The 12,746-nt window shown below is 33.9% G+C and overlaps 1 protein-coding gene across 1 annotated transcript in view; it reads right to left on the bottom strand.

Moving 5' to 3' along the window:
* Positions 1-12,746, bottom strand: part of LOC111050703 — a 159,674-nt gene that overhangs the window by 24,324 nt on the left and 122,604 nt on the right.

Raw genomic sequence — 12,746 nt, 5'->3', positions numbered from 1 at the left:
AATTGAATGAAAATAGAATAATTTTTAATGAAAAATGTGTTTTTTCTCTAAATCTGGTATTCAACATCGTTGAAGAAAGTTTAATTGATATTCATTATGAATGAGAAACAATCTCAATACGTTCCTAAATGTTTAGTTTCAAATCAGTGGTTGTAATGATTACAATTCATCTTCATAAAATAATCACTCTACATCACATCCACTACGAAATGAAAAAATATATTCACCTCAAAAACAACAAAGCAAATCGATAAAGAATCTTCACATTGGAAAATATCATATTTAAAAAAGCGTATGGAAATTGCAATCAGATCAGCTACACAACGATTAAAATGAATAGTTGAGATTTTGACAGAATATCCACGTTGCTAAATCGTGCGAAATTGCAACTTTCTTGCGCTAGATCATAATAATTTGGTTGAAAATATTCAATTCTACTACACAGTTGATGAAAGTTGACTCAGTTGATTCTGCTTGAAAAGATTTCAATTACGCGCTATTTGACAACAAAGATGACATGTTCCGTTCAGGTTCTAGCTTCTTTTACTCGAAGTATTCGAATTAGATGTCATAGATAAAATTTTATTGACATAGTTTTGCTACTGAATAGATTTTCACACTGAACGTCCACTGATGATATGAGTCAAACATTATTAACGAGGTTAAATGGCAAATCAGTGCTGAGAGAGACCTGTCAAGTGCAGTTTGAGATTCACTTCAAACAGACAGCATTGCTTGGATGAAAAGTGTTGGTGCTTATTCAAAAGGTTTTGTTAGCAGTTCTGAGTAAGTCTCGCAATAGTCTATTCTAAATGTGCTCTGGGCTTCCTCTTAGAAAGTTTTACTGGCCAAGTATTCAATGAGGGAATTTTGGTTATTATTCGGAGTATCATTTTGGTAGTAAGTGACAATGTACCGATTGAATCCGACTCTATCGTTTTGAATGAGAAATATTTTCATTAATTCATTTTACTCATCGAATGAATAACAGAAGAGCTGGAGAATCCACTCATGAACTTACAATTGTACTGATTTTGAAATATACAACGTTATAATCTTTATGCATCTATTTATTGTCCGCATACGTTGTAATAATATTATTTGTCTTAACCAGTTGAAATCAAATTTATGCGCAAACAAAGACCTTGAAGATGCATAGACTCACACGCAGCACTAGTGTTGTACTTGGAATCTAAATCGGCCATTAAGGGGGCAGCCTGGAAGATTATACATACCAAAGGCTTTATCTATAATATTACAAAAATATCTTCGCGCTAAAATACCTCAATGGTGGCCTTTAATTCTTAGTAAGAGCATTGGGAAGGCATAGGCATTGTGGGTCTATACCTCTTTAAGGTCTTTGTGCGCAAAGGACAGTTTGTTTAATAACCCAGCTCTTATAATTTGATGAGAAAAAATATTGTGGTGATTTATCATTACAAAACACAAATCAGTAGTCACGATTTGTGGACGATAAATTTCTACACATTGTTTCTCGTGCATTTTCAATGTTCTTCTGCTATTAGATGTCTCAAAAATGTAAAGTTTAACGATGAAAGCAATTGTCGTCGAACATGCAAGCCCACAAACGACTCGAGGTCATCAGTGAAGGTCGCTACGCTCTTTCAAAAAACGGAATGGAAAGATGTTGTTACGAAGAACAAATATATCCATCCCTATTAATTCTGCAGGTTTGATTTCACCTCACTTAGAAAATTAGGGTTACGGTTGAGCAGTTGGTAACAATGGTTAACAGAGTGTAACCAATTAAAGCTTTGTCGAGTTCATCCAATAATATTTAGTCGAGTTGAAAGAGTTGAAAAGAGGAAGACTCAAAGTAAAACCGAGAGAGTGATGGAGAAGAGGGTGAGAGAGAGATAGAGAGAGAGGGATAGGGTGAGAGAGAGAAGATTGTGAGAGGAGGGTAAGAGAGAGGAGTGAGAGATTGATATGCCTCTGATAGGCGGAGAGAGGAGGGAGAATATAATAAAGAGCTAGAAGATGGAGGAGAGAGAGATAGAGAGAGAACAGAAGTACGGCTCTATGACTGAAAATCGTTATAAATTTTGCTTGCAGCTCAGTTCTCTATTCATAAATCAGTATGTTGTCACAGTGCTGTCAAATGTGGCTGAAAGCTAACGAGAGAATATTTAGGGTAGAGAGGGAGAAGGTAAATGTGGGAGAAAATATGGTCAAAAGAGAAGAAGAGAAGAAGAAGAAGACGAAGAAGAAGAAGAAGAAGGAGAAGAAGAAGAAGACGAAGAAGAAGAAGAAGAAGAGAAGAAGAGAAGAAGAAGAAGAAGAAGAAGAGAAGAAGAAGAAGAAGAAGAGAGAAGAAGAAGAAGAAGAAGGAGAAGAAGAAGAAGAAGAAGAGAAGAAGAGAAGAAGAAGAAGAGAGAAGAAGAAGAAGAAGAAGAAGAAGAAGAAGAAGAAGAGAGAAGAAGAAGAAGAATAAGAAGAAGAAGAAGAAGAGAGAAGAAGAAGAAGAAGGAGAAGAAGAAGAAGAGAGAAGAAGAAGAAGAAGAAGAAGAAGAAGAAGAAGAAGAAAGAAGAAGAAGAAGAAGAAGAAGAAGGAAGAAGAAGAAGAAGAAAGAAGAAGAAGAAGAAGAGAAGAAGAAGAAGAGAGAAGAAGAAGAAGAAGAAGAAGAAAGAAGAAGAAGAAAGAAGAAGAAGAAGAAGAGAGGAGAAGAAGAAGACAGGAAAAGAAGATTACGGGAGGAGAAGAAGACAGGAGAAAATGAAGAAGAGAGGAGAGAAGAAGAAGAAGAAGAAGAAGAAGAAGGAGAAGAAGAAGAAGAGAAGAAGAAGAAGAAGGAGAAGAAGAAGAAGAAGAAGACGAAGAAGAAGAAGAAGAAGAAGAAGAAGAAGAAGAAGAAGAAGAAGAAGAAGAAGAAGAAGAAGAAGAAGAAGAAGAAGAAGAAGAAGAAGAAGAAGAGAAGAAGAAGAAGAAGAAGAAGAAGAAGAAGAAGAAGAAGAAGAAGAAGAAGAAGAAGAGAAGAAGAAGAAGAAGAAGAAGAGAAGAAGAAGAAGAAGAAGAAGATGGTGGTGCCGAGAAAAAAAGGATAGGAATGAGAAGAAATGGATTGAAGAGGAAGACTTAGAAGGCGTTGAAGGAAATGGGTAAAATCTGAGAGAGTGATGGAAAGAAAGAGAAAGAGGAGTGAAGGAGAATGAGAAAAGAGAATGAGGAAGAGTGATAGCAGGTGTATAAACGAATTAATTCAAAACAAATGGAGAGCATTGCTCTCAACTCGACCCCCAACCACCAACAAATTAGTTACATAAAACACGCGCGTATTCAAATCAAATTTTGATTATGTGGAAATTTAATTTCAGTAATGAATTTCATCACAACTTCTGAATCATTTTCGTTTAATTAGTACCCCAGTTGTAATTAGGTACCTATAATTGAAATCTACTCATTTACAACAAAGTCACACTTTCAGGAATGTTGATCTGTGATACAGTTATGATTGATTCCTGGAATTATGAGAATTATGGAATATCATTTTATGGAAAATGTTTCAGTGATTGGATATTAATGGAATTTCAGTTTCCGTATTATTTATCTCAAAATCTATTATTTCATGGAAATGGAGCAATTAATTTGAATTTTTTGAAAAAAAATTGAAATATTAATTTAAAGGAAATATGAAGAGTAATTTTTTGAACACCTACCTTGATGATAAAAATTTGAGTATTTATCTTCAATTATAGTCTCTTTAGTGATTTTTGAATTAAGACACTTTATACGGCTTCGCTATGATTACGGAATAATTATTATACAAGCTGTTTGGATACGAATTCTCTATACGGCTTCAATTTCAGTAATTCATTTACATTTTATTCAGATCACACATTTACCAGCAAGGTAAGAATTTTTCATCTACTGATAAGGTATAATAATAATTATTATTTTTATTATAATGATAAGGTAATTAAGATTTTGTTAATATTGATTCTCACTCATCTTGATGATAATATATTCAAGTTTTTATCTTCCAATTAGTCCCTGATTAGTTGATTAAGATTGGTTCGCGAGTTAGAGGTCAAGTCAACAAAAAGCAGCTAACATTCAATGTTTTCCAAGATCTGTCAATTTTCCAGGGAAGCAGTTTTATGAGGTCTGTGTAATATAATCAATGAGTGTGGTCTGGGTTGTGATGTCAATTAACTTTTATGAAAACAAGACGAAAAAGAAGAGAATTCGGAAAATGAAAAAAGAGTGTCAAGAAAACAGAAGTATTCCAACAAATTGAGATTCTTTGCAGAAGAAAAGGTGGAGGAGAAGAACTTGGCTGATGATGGATGGAAAAACTTCAGGAAGGAGAGAAGGAGGTGGAACAAAAAAAGGGTGGGGAAGAAGAAGATGATAAAAAAGAATGGAGGGAAGAGGCAAGGGTGTTGTTGAGCTATGTAGCTTTGTAGAAGAGAATTTTCCGAGCAGTGTTAATGAAATCTACCAGCTAACAAGGCCATAAAATATAAAAAGCAAGTAATCCAAGCTTGGTAAGAGCTGTGGATTCATTTTTCACTAAGCCGTTCATCAGAATTCATTTATGGAAATTCTGTAATGACCATTCTTACCAAAGTTTTCTTCTTAAACGCTTAAAACTATGTAATTAGTGTGTCTTTGATAAAAGAACTAAATGATGATCAAGTTATCTTTTTCAAACACTAGGGTTCAGTTAAACGTGGATTCAATCAAATTTGAGCGCCGTAAATACCCTTATTGCATTGACAATAGATTTGTCAAAATTAATCTTTCCCGTTGCATTATAGCTCCTCTGCTAAATCATAAACTTTTACGGCGGTTGAATTTGATTGGATTTTTGTGCGCAACTAGGGATACGAGTGGAGAGATTGAGAGAGAAAAATTGTGTGGGAAAATTATCGTTTATTTCATAAATTCCAAAAAAGAGCGTAACTATCGTTCTGTTGTGTATCATAAATGAATGTTTTATAATTGACAAAATGCACGCTTTCATTTCAAAATCATTATTGCCTATAATTATATTAATCGAAACTGTAAACTGTAGAAACAGTTTTATTCTTTATTAATATAGAGATGAATTTCTAGTTGAAGCTTCAATGAAAATATCCTGAGTGAACTCAGTTTTCATACCTCTGTAGTATAAAATGTGATAAATTGAATCAAAACTCCAAAATCACAGTCACTATTAAATAACCGATCAACAATAGTATCTTATGTCACATGGACGGATAGGGATCTTATACAGGCGAAAATGATGTTTCTAGTCGAGGCGTTAGCCGAGACTAGAATTTCATTAGAGCACTGCAAAAAACATTCACTTCCAAGTAACGTACACTATTTTTTGTCATGATAATCTAAAGAAGAATAATTGAGAAATAGAAAACATTACCTGCTTGTACTAAGGTTACTACATGCATTCTATAAATTAATATAACCTAGTTTAGAAATTCCGTACCAGGAATTTTGTGGAAGTTGACAAAACTTCCACCTGGAGCGCTGATGGTTGTTTCTCTGTAACAGTTTTGCTGTTCCTATTTCGCAACTAGGAAACATACTCGACTATAGATATAACATATGGTTATATTACAGTGGAGTATGCTGTAATGAGAATCATTATGTTTATTTGTTCTGCAAACAGCTGTTTACCGGCTTGATTTCATGAATGGAAAACAGATGAGATTGAATGACTATGACAAAAAACTTATTGTATTCAATTGTTTCAAAAGAGAGGTGTTTCCAAAGAACTTGTACTGTAACAACTTCTTCTACTTTGCTTTAAAAGAAATCATGAAAAACTTGAGATAACAAAAATAAAAATAGTTTTCGAACCGTCAGAACACAAAAAAGGACATTTCAGTTCTAGAGGTAAAATAAAGAATGAAGGGACTTTAGAAGTTAAAAATGGATAAACTTTGACAGATGAATGATTATTCGTTGGAAAACCCAATATTTTTTGAAGTATTGGAACATCATGCACTGCAGATATCTCTTATCATCCTGAACTATTTGAATTACAGAAGGAATGGGGGGGAAGAGAAAAACTCAAACAGAAAGAACATAGGGAAAATAGGGCAAGAGGAAGAAGTCGAATTGAAAGTCAAACTGAAGTCAAAACGGTTAGCTTTGAATGAATAGAAAAAAGTCCAATAAGCAACCGTTTTCGATAAAAACTAATATATACTTTCAAGTCGGATGAAAAGTATTCTCTCATCTCTCACCCTTATCTCTCAGTGGAAGTCAAATACAAATAAGCAACTGCAACAAAACAAGAATGAAGACAAAAATAAACACAGAACGAAGCACAGAGAGAATAGAGCGAAGAATTTGGGAGAGAACGAGAAAATCCTTCCACGGATTGAGTATTCAAGTAGAAGAAGAGCCTGTGGATGAGCGTGTGAAAGTGACGTATGTGTTGGTGTGAGTGTGTATGTGTGAGTTTAAATAAGACTTTCCAACCTGGAGAGCTTGGAAAGACAAAAGGACTTATTGCTAAACGCTCTGCAGTGGTGGAATTTATAAGGGTCAATCCCTCCACATCAACCCCTCCCCTCTACCCTTGACTCACCCCACATACTGTGAACCCTAGAACACCCCCCAAATCCCTGCCAATCCCTGCTTAGCCCTTATCCTTTGAAAATCCTTTGAATGGATTGAGGCGCGGACCGCTGACCTAATCAATTCCGCAGCCGACACTTCAACAATCAAAGAAACCACTCAAACAATCAATCAACGGCTGATCAATTTGCGGGAGATTTATCAGTGCGATAATCACCACTGGAAGAATTGATTACTAGTCGTCACCGTTAATAGATTACTCAATATTTCCCCGTCACAATTAAAAGAAAATGAATTTTATTACTATAGCAATAAAAGTGAAAGTTCAGTCTCCCTCCATGTACGAGTAGATTTTGGTCTGGTTAACTCGATAAAGTCAATGATCAGCTTCAAAAGGTATTTGAGAATTGAAGAACCAATAACAGATCCAAAATGTATTTGATATTTTTTATAATCTATAATCATATTTAAATGAATATCGACTAGCGCACAAGTTTGTAACTTTTTTGTGGCTAGTCGAGGCACAATATGAGAAAAATCATATTTGACTTTTTCAATGTGAATAATATTATATACAATCATTTCAATCTGAAATTATACTTTTATAAGAAAATTGTGATTAATATTACTGGTATACTCATCTATTTGTATTGAAACTTTAAGCGAATAAATTTCATTTTATTTGATTTGAAGTAGCGATTTCACGATTTCACAATATTATTGAAGCGTGCTGGAACGTTTTGCATAACGGCTTACTTATTCTGTTGGTTGAGAATACAAGAGAACATATTATGTTCAATTCATTCAATCTGAGAGTATGTAGACGGACACCATAGCCGCTACTGGAAAATTCCAAAAGAAGCTGGAAAACACTTCATTAGTAAGAAAATTAAGCTGCTCTCATCCACGTCAAAACTTCAGCTTTATTCAAAGCTCATATTCTCCTCCAAAATTCAAATTTTCAAAGTTTGCAATATAGTTTTACGGAACCGGTTCATGATGAAAGTTTTGCATAATAACTGTGAACTTATTATAAACTGTGAACTTCAGTTGATGAATTACTAAAAAATGATAGTTCAAGTTAGTGTAAGAAAATATTCATCTACGAGATTGGGAAAATAAATCTGGCACATGAATAAAGATTTCTGGGGTAGATTAATGTTTACTGTCAGACTAGTATAAGAGAGAACTTTTACCATACAATAATATTCCCTTGGAATACTCACAAGAGAGGATACAAGATTAATGTACTGTATCTTTCCCATCGAAGCTTCTCAACGAGCTGAAGTGAGTTTCACTTCAAACTGTCAGTACACCTTATACATCAACCCTTTCTATTCAACAAATACTGTCTGTTTAGAGTGAGTACATCTCTATTCCACAAATTTATTCACCAGATTGAATAGATTTTGTTCAGTGCAATCTTCTTCATTACAGTGAGATTCACTTTAAACCGTCAGCACACCTCATAAATAGCACTAATGCCTCCCATTAAACTAATTCTGACAGTTTGGTTAAACTTTCAACTGCCAGTATTCCTCATAGATAGCACCAATGTTTTTCTATTGAATGAATGCTGAACGTTTCAAGTGAATCTGAAGCAGTTTTCATAGTATAATGAGCCACGACGTAGCTAAAGGCTACATGACCCGGCCTTACTTAATGCACCATACAAAGGCACTACTGGAAAATTCCAAAGAAAAGCTGGGAAAACTCTTCATTAGCAAGAAAATTAAGCTGCCCGTACACTCGCCCGCATGAAGCGATCCAACAATGACTTGCTCTAGAATTTATCTTGTGAAAACATTTTCAAGCATTCAAAACATTACAAACCTTGTAAAGTTCTACTTTTGTCTTGATAGAGAAATAATGGTCCCTCTCACCCGAAACAAAAGTATCCAAAGTTACTGAAGTTCTAAAAGTAGCTCAGGTTTGAGGATGTAACTTGTAACATGTAATTTGGAGAGTACCTAACTGAGAAAGAAACTTGAATAATTGGTAAAGTTTTCGTGATTAGTATTCAGCTATTAAAATTGGAAGAGCATGGAAAATTAATAGGCGAATATATTATGTTTATCAAGTTCTCCTGAATTAATTTTGGTCTGAAAGTTTGAGGTTTACCACTCATTGTTTGCTAATGATATCCAAAATTATTATTCCCAGTTTTAATATTATTTAACATATTTGATTCAAGTTATTCAATTCAAGTAGAATAGAAGTATTTATTTCAAATATTCACATTACTCAACTTATTTATAATAGGTTGATTCGAAAATGAATTGAATACCATGAGATCTGGCCCCCAAGAAAACGAGAAAAACAACCAAGTCGAACAATTGGCGTACTTCATCATAGACATTTTTCAACTTCCTATTTATTGGATTTGTATTGGTTGAAATAGATAACACAAAAATCTCCCAGTCTACATGGGATTTGTATAAAGTTTTCATCTTATTACACTGACTCCAGGACAGTATACATTGATTATTCAAATCGTTATTCGTGTGAGAGCAATAAAATTCAGAGATCCACAAATATATTTGTGCTACATAGTAAGAATATACTTCTAATGAATCAGAATAAGATGATTAAATCAGCCCCCAAGATTACGAGAAGAAGAAAGAAAAAGCAAGTATTTCATGATAGGAATTGTCTCAACTTTCTATTTATTGGATTTGAAATGGCTGAAATAGATCATACAAAAAAGCGCCTACATTGAATTTGTATAAAGTTTTTCATCTCATACACTGTTCTCAGAACAGTATTACTTGGATTATTCCAAGCCTTGTTTGTGTGAAATCAGTGCAAATCACAAATATTCACAAATATATTCGTGCAACATGGTTAGAAAATACTTCTAAGAATCGAAATGAAATGATGGAAATCATGGAAATTATGAATGAAAAATAATGAAATGCGAATTATTACAATATATATACTAGGATTAGTTCAATTTGATAGGGGAATACACGTGATGATTTTTTGAAGTGAAGAACTACAAGACTTGATCTATTTCGGACTAAGTGTAACTCTATCTGAATTTGGGAGAGGAATAGCGCAAGGTTACCTTATTTTTTTCTCTCCCTATCATTTGTGCAACATGGTTGGAAAATACTTCTAATAAATCGAAATGAAATGATGGAAATCATGATGACTCCCTATCATTTTGATGATGTACTTATTGTATGAATGAATGAATTATGAGTGAAAAAAACATGGAATTAGAAGTATAGCAGAAGATAAATAGTTTGACTTAGTAGTGAAATAGAACATGGAATGATAATATAACAAAAGATTTCTGAAGATATTAGTTCGACCTAGAAGGGAAATACACTCTAATGAATCAGAATATCACAACAGGGGCTTAAAAGCGGGGAGTCAACAGGATATACAACCAAGCTGCCACCTTTAAGCTAGTTAATAATGGTTAGTGTGAACATGCTTTATGTAAAGGCCACCTACATTAGGGCAAGCGAATCCATGTGGGGTTTCCCTAGCTTCAATATGCTACAACATCCCCATACAAAGCTATCCAACTCAAACATAATTAAAGTGTGCCAGTCCACATACACAATATCAGGTATAGTGCTTCATTTCACACAGATATTATCCGAAATTCCATCACATGGGACAGTCATGGAAGATATTGAGATTCAAGATACCAGTATCATAATCACTTCTGATTTTCGGTTGGATTTCCATTCTTAGGAAAAGTAATGTTAATGTTGGCCAATAGAGGTAATTTTAAAGTGGAGAAGTTGAAAGTGGAAAGTGTATCAAATCACAATAAAAGTCTACGAGAATTAGGCCCGGTTGCACAACAGCCGGTTGAATTTTAACCGTGATTAATTTCACGAGAACCAATCAGAGAAGGCGTATTTGAAAAGACAGCTTCTTTGATTGGTTCTCGTGGAATTAATCACGGTTTAAATTTAACCGGCTGTTGTGCAACCGGCACTAAGTCATTGTGATCTTTTGAATATACTAGTATTAATGAGTGGAGAAGGATTTGAGAATAATATCAATTGAAATTGAAGGATTCATTTGATTCTGCATTGATAATTTATGGCGATTTGTATTTCGATTTAGAAAATAATTATTGTTACCATAGTGAGGTCCACGTTATAATGGCAGTGGAGAAAGATGGGGGAACTATTTTACCTATCCTCTTTCTTGTCAATGCCATCTATAGACGGTAGCTAATACAGGTTCATTGATTTAACTATTCATTCTGGTTTAAAATAATAAATTATATTTTATTAAGCGAGAAATTATATTTCTCAATAATTTCATAATGAATTTTTATAATTAAGATTGAATATTTTGTCAATTAATTATTAATTCTACATTGTTAAAAGACGATCTGGCAACAGAGCAAAATAAGGAAGAGATAGCACTATCTGCTTTGTTGAATGATAGACAAGGATATCAATACCATTACTAATAATTAAACACTGTCATTACAACGTGAACCTCACTATATCTCAAATAGAATATATTAAATTGTCATGGATGTGGCTGTGATTATATATATCTTTGTTGGACTACAAAACTCAATTAATTATTGAAACAGTGGGACAATTTAATATACTCAGATAATTGAGGTCTATTATATTAATGTCACACTTGAATAATTGGTTTGAACCTTGCCATATTCCCTATTAACAATAGATGGAAAATGATAGGTACTGTATTATCGATTCAGTTTGTAAATTCATTATCCAAATTGATATCACTTTTCATTATTAACAACAAATTATCATTTCATATTCATAAAAAATACTGTTGTTATTATTTCAAATCATTTCATGTCAGTAATTTTCTGCCTTTTTTCTCTATGGCTACTTTTGAATATAAATCTGAGTACCCTTTTTAAATTATTTCGTCACGACATGTTTCGGCTACTCATGCCATTTCACAAATCAGTAATATTTTATTTATTATCATCATTCTGACAACGTTTGGGAATGCAATGTTTAGAGTGAACGAAAGACATAGGCTAACAGAAACAGTATCTCCGAACTTCTTATCCCGAGAAAAGCAAGTCACAGAGGCCTACATAGTGAGATTCACCTCAAACGAACAGCATTATTCGTAAATAGCATCGATACCTACAATTTAACTAATGCTGACAGTATAACGTGAATCTCACTGTAGGCGTGAGAGTTATTGCGAGTTTGAAAGCAACTTGAAGTCACAAGAGACAATGGATGTGGTGAATAAGAGGCTCTGTTCAAACTCAGATAAGCCCCAACCATGAATCACCACACCAACTATTGTGTTTATTCACCCTCTCTGTTGGGATGAGGTACTTGGAAATGTATCTACCAACGTAAACTCTATTTGTTAAACTATATAGCGTTTATTTATAGAATTAATTTGTGACACTGAAACAAGGGATCCAGATGACGAGGAATCTATTATGTCTTATAGAATGAGATGCTTCCAAGTGGAAGGAGGCAAGTGGGAAAACCAAGGCTGAGATGGATGGATGGCGTCTCAAAGGATGCAAGAGATATATACTCCATTTGAGAAATTGGAGGGCGGGGCAAGGGATCGGATGATTGGAGAGGCAGGATTTGGGCTGTAGGGCCATCGAAGAAGAAAAAGAAGAAGAGATCTACTTTGAACTGTTGGAATTCCTCAAAAATATCACCAAAGTTAGAATTCCTCAAAAATATCGCCAAAGTTAGAATTCCTCAAAAATATCACCAAAGTTAGAATTCCTCAAAAATATCACCAAAGTTAGAATTCCTCAAAAATATCACCAAAGTTAGAATTCCTCAAAAATATCACCAAAGTTAGAATTCCTCAAAAATATCGCCAAAGTTAGAATTCCTCAAAAATATCACCAAAGTTAGAATTCCTCAAAAATATCGCCAAAGTTAGAATTCCTCAAAAATATCACCAAAGTTAGAATTCCTCAAAAATATCACCAAAGTTAGAATTCCTCAAAAATATCACCAAAGTTAGAATTCCTTAAAAATATCGCCAAAGTTAGAATTCCTCAAAAATATCACCAAAGTTAGAATTCCTCAAAAATATCGCCAAAGTTAGAATTCCTCAAAAATATCACCAAAGTTAGAATTCCTCAAAAATATCACCCATTCAATGGTGGAGCTCGAAATTGATCGACTGAATGCTTGGTGGATAATTCCCTAATTTCTAATTTGTATTACGATTAGAAGCAGGAAAC

Source organism: Nilaparvata lugens, chromosome 13 (assembly GCF_014356525.2).
Source record: "Nilaparvata lugens isolate BPH chromosome 13, ASM1435652v1, whole genome shotgun sequence".
NCBI classification, from domain to species: Eukaryota; Metazoa; Arthropoda; class Insecta; order Hemiptera; family Delphacidae; genus Nilaparvata; species Nilaparvata lugens.
The sequence above is the reverse complement of the archived record's forward strand: the minus strand, read 5'-3'. Positions and strand labels throughout refer to the sequence as shown.